The following is a 5,591-nucleotide window of genomic DNA, read 5'->3' on the forward strand; positions in this document are numbered from 1 at the left end:
TATAAAACTTATGCCACTATGTGGTATTCAGAAAGATAAATGTTAGCTATTGTAATTATGTGGTATTCTATAATAAATTATTAAATATAATGTAATTTGAGGAAGGCAAAACTGGCTTTAATGGCAATGCGAGGAACTATTTAAATTTTCTCCACAGTATTACTAATAAATATACTTCAAACATTGTCAAAAACAACTTTCCAGAACTCCAAAACTTAACCAAAGCACATTACAATTTGAAGAATATTTATTCAATAAACATTTACTGAGCCCCAGTACAAACAGGGACATTTGTGATATTTTAACTTGGCCTACTACTATTCCACTCTCCTAAAGTCTGTGGTAGTCTTGAAATCTAGAAGCCTTATGACCAAAATAGTTTAAAAATCAGCAGCTTCAGAGAAACAATGAGGGTTAGATGGGTTTGGCGTTTGCAAAAATTTCTAGAAAAGTGCAGTTATTAGGCCTGTCCTCAAAAACCCCTATTGACAGGACATTGTAGTTATTTGACCTAACCCAGAACTTACTAAATGAGAATCGGCCAGTTTCCAGCATGAATGTTAAACGCAATCATTGCAATTATTTACACTTCTGTTTTTTAAGACCGTGATACCAGTTAGGTAATATAAAAGTACAGCCAAAAATTTGAAAGGAATCATCTAAGAATGAAATTCTCATAGAGGGCTTTGAAAAGTTCTAAAGTATTCTTGGAAACCTGCAAGGCTAAACACAATTTCAGGGCAGTATGCATGCCTGCGAAAGACCTGAGAGAATAATTACCACCTCTGACTGATCTTGAGGCTCTGTGCAAGCAGGAGACAAAGGCATTGACAGCAGGGAAGTTGACAGCTGAATTGTCTGCTAGACCCTTGAATACATGCCACAACAAACAGACAAATCTCCTCAGCACAAAACAGAGCACTAATATGATCAAAACATTTCAGGAAATCTGTTAAATAGTTAGCCTACCACTTAGAAAACTGAGCATTGATTTCAGTGTCCACATACCAAAACAATACCGACTTTACAATATTAGCCAAAGAAAGAAACCCAAGAAATATATAGCAACAACAAGAAACTTTGGAGGGAGGGAGTTCTCATTGCCAAAAGTGCCACATTAAATTATTTAAAATTTCTCATTTAAAAAAAAAGTTTTCAAAAAATAAGAATATAGGAAAATATGGCTAGTACACAGGATAAAAATGTAGTCAATGGGAACAGTGGCCAGGCATAGTGACTCATGTCTGTAATCCCAGCACTTTGGAAGGCAAAAGCAGGAGAATCACTTGAACCCAGGAATTCAAGACCAGCCTGGGCAACATAGAGAGACCACGTCTCTACAAATAAAAAATAGTCAGTTATAGTGGCATACACCTGTAGCCCTAGCTACTTGGGAGGCTGAAGCGAGAGGATTGCTTGAGCCCAGAAGGTCAAGGCTTCAGTGAGCCAGGATCACACCACTGCACTCCAGCCTAGGTGACAGAGTGAGACCCTCTCTCCAAAAAAAAAAAAAACTTGCAGTCCCAGAAGGGACTAAAATGTTGGATTTACTAGACAAAATATTTAAATTTATTCAAAGCACTAAGAAAAATTATTTCTTTTCTTTTCTTTTTTTAAGTTGGAGTCTCACACTGGTGCCCAGGTTGGAGTGCCGTGGCACACTCATGGCCACCCCAGCATCGACCTGCTGGGTTCCTGCTATCTGTCCTCTTCAGCCTTCCAAGTAACTGGAACTACAGGTGCGAGTTACCACGCCTGGCTAATTTTTTAAAAATTTATTGTAGAGAGGGAAATTATTTCTAAATAATTAACAGAAAGTATAAGAAGGTAATCTCACCAAATAAAGATTATCTGCAAAGTGATACACTAATACAAAAATAGAAATTTTGGAACTGAAAGGTAGGATAACAGAATGAAAATATTCACTGGACACAGAAAATAATTTAAGAAAATTCAACACCTCTTCATGCTAAAAGTTCTTATCAATGTTGGAATTGAAGGGAAATGTCTCAGTCTAATAAAGTGCATCTACAATATGCCTACAACTAATATCATACTTAATGGTAAATGAATGAATGGTATCCGCCTTAGTAACGAGGCAAGAATTTTTGCTCTTGCCTTTCTATCCAGCATAATACTAGTGGGTTCTAGCCACTGCAATTAAAAAAATATATATAAGACATTTAGACTTAAATGGAAATAAAACATTCTGACAAAGGTGTCATGACAATTTACTGGTGAAGTGTAGTCTGTTCAATAAATTATGCTGAAGCAACCAGATATCCATATGTAAAATGAATTTAAAGCTCACCTAACATCATACACAAAAATTAACTTAAACTGGATCATAGGCTTCTCTGGAAAGCAAAGAATCAGTTGGAAGAAGAAATATGCTCTGGAGAGGTATTGTACAATATGGTGACTCTACTTAGTAATAACATACTATATACTTGAAAAGTAGGTTTTAAATATTCTTATCACAAAAAATAAGTGTGGTTATAGATATTTAATTAGCCTGATTTAGTCATTCCACACTGTAAACATATATCAAAATACCATGATCTACTCCACAAATGTATAAATAGAAATATTTTGATAGATTTAAAAAATTTAAGAGATTTATAATATAGGATAATATCTTTAAGAACTTGGAGTAGGCAACATACAAAATAATACAAAACCAAATTCATGGTTCATAAAAGTATACTTTCATTTCAAAATAAACTATCAAGAAAATGAAAATGCAATCAACAGTCTGTGATAAAATGTGTCTTTCTTTTTTTTTTTTGAGTTGGAGTCTTACTCTGTTGCTCAGACTAGAGTGCAGTGGCCGCTCCCGGCCACTGCAGCCTTGCCTGCTGGGCTCCGGCGATCCTTCCACCTCAGCCTTCCACAGACGCACGCTACCATGCCTGGCTAATTTTTTGATTTTTGTAGAGATGAGGTCTCGCCAAGTTGCCCAGGTCGGTCTCGAACCCGCGGGCTCAGGCAATCCCCTCACCTCAACCTCCCAAAAGCACGGGATTACAGGCTAAGCCACCGAGCCCGGCTTTAAAATGTCTTACAGATGAATTGCATCCAGAATTTACAAAGAATTTTTACAACTCAATAATAAGCACACAATGATGCAGTCAAAAAAGTGAGTAAAATATATAAGCAGACATTTCACCATGAACAACTAACAGGCACATAAAAAGATGCTCAACGTAATTAGTCAGCAGGCAAATGAAAATTAGAACACAACTTAACCATTTAATTCCCATTAAAACATATATAAGAAATAAAGCAGACAAGAGCAAAGCTGGTAAGAACATAAAGAAATACGAGCTCTAACACATTTCTGGTAGAAGGCAAAATGGTGCAATCACTTTAGAAGTTTGACAGTTTCTAAAAATAGATAAACAAAAACTACCTCATGACCCAGCATTTTGACTACCAAGTATGTGCTATGAGTTGAATATTTGTCGTTTCCAAAACTCATGTTGAAGTTTAATCCCAATGTGACTTTATTGAGATGTGGGGCCTTTGAGAAGTGGTTGGGTCCTGAGAGGTCTCCTCTCATGAATACATTAGTCCATTCATGGATTAATAGGCTAATGGGTTAATGGGTTATCATAGCATGCTGAGTTCCCTTGCCATGTGATGTCCTAGACCATCTGAGAACTCTGCTAAGGGTACCCACCAGCAAGAAGGGTTTCAACAGATGTACCCCCTCATCCTGGGTCTTTTCACACTCCAGAACTTCAAAAAATACACTTTATTTTTTTTACAAATTTCCCATTTTCATGTGTTCTGCTATAACAGAAAATAAATTAAAACAATATATAATCAATAAAAATGTATCTTTCACATAAATATTTGCATGTGAATGGTCATAAAAGCATTATTCATAACAGGCAAAAACTAGAAACAAATCTAAGTAGAATAAATGAAGATATAAAATGAAGTACATCCACATAGTAGAACACTACTCATCAATAAAAGAAACAAACTTCTGTGGCAAGTTATACCTTATGAAAATACTACATTAAATGAAAGTAACCAAACACAAAAGACCATATAATACACGATTCTATTTATACAAATTTTCAGGAAAGGCAAATGTATATTGACAGAAAGTAGATTAGTGGTTGCCTGGGCTGGATGTGAGAAGGGGATTAGCAGTAAATGGTTGTCACATGGGATGTTATTGGAGGAATGCAAATGCTCTTAAACTAATTTATGCTGATAGTGAGCCACTGAGAAAAGTCTATTATTAAATTATAAAATTAATAAATTATACAAAATAGATAATTTTTATTATATTTAAAATGGAGCCTAATAAAATCACAAAATATAAGCAGTTTTTAATTTATAAGCAATATTAATGTTTTTTCATAATAATTGTGGAACGGCATGGTACATATTTTTAGAAATTATATTTACCCTTACATTTTAATACACCTTAGAAGTCTCACAAAAATGACTTAATTAATAACATTAACATGCAATCCAATGAGATGAAAATTTCAGCTAATAAATGGCCTTTGTAAAATTGATGATTAAGATGAAAATAAATACAAACTCTAATATTTAAAGTCAGCTACCTGTATTTCAGATTCAGTGTTATCTAGATTAAATTAGAGTTGGAACTGAATATGAGATACAATTTAAGAGACTATTGTACAATAATTCACATTCTCTGCAACAACTTCCCCAGAAGAAAATAACACTATTCCATGGACATTGCTGTAATAATTAATAAAAACTTAAAATCAATATGTGTTTTATTAGTCATATAAAATTGTCTGATTTTAAGCTCCTTTGTCACCTTTTTTTAACCTTCATTGACATGATCTACTCACAAGCAGCTATAAAGAATTTAACAACAAAAAGCAATAGAATAATTCTATGTACAAAATGATTATAGAATGAATTTCACAAAATCACAACATGCATACTTACTTTTTAATTTCACTCAATAAATTCAAGGTGTAGAATTACTACTTCAACACCATTTTAATAATACTTAATTTTGTAAAATTTAATGAATGTATAATTAATGCTTAGATGCTGTTACAATAAGCTTCTAAATAAAAATAATATTTGGAAAGAACATGAAATTTTAGCTGGAGAAGGCATGGCAAACACATATGAAAATATTTTAAAGCATTGGGTGGATTATATTTCTTACCTTGTATGATAGAGATGAATACCTATAAATTACAGGTTTGCCATGAGATTGCAATAATAAGATATTTCTATGAGATGCAGACATTATTTCTCAGTGACTACAGTTCAGTTAATCAAAAAATTTTCTGTATGTCATTTGAGAGAGTTTGCTGAATACAAAATGTCTTGCCCTAAATATCTAAGAAATGAAAAGGTTAATAAACTCAGATTTTAATGACTTTATAATTGTACTATAAATACTATGCTCCAAATGTTAATATAAAATAAATAGTGAGTTAGGTGTTCTCAGTATTTTAAATTTTCCTTTGATAGAATCATTTTCTTTCTTTTTGGAGGGTGGGAACAGAAACCTGCAGGTTTTTTTTGTTGGTTTTTTTTTTTGAGTTGGAGTCTCACTCTGTCGCCCAGACTGGAGTGCA

Source organism: Carlito syrichta, unplaced genomic scaffold (genome assembly GCF_000164805.1).
Source record: "Carlito syrichta isolate Samal-C Ts95f unplaced genomic scaffold, Tarsius_syrichta-2.0.1 Scaffold303983, whole genome shotgun sequence".
In the NCBI taxonomy this organism is placed as follows: Eukaryota; Metazoa; Chordata; class Mammalia; order Primates; family Tarsiidae; genus Carlito; species Carlito syrichta.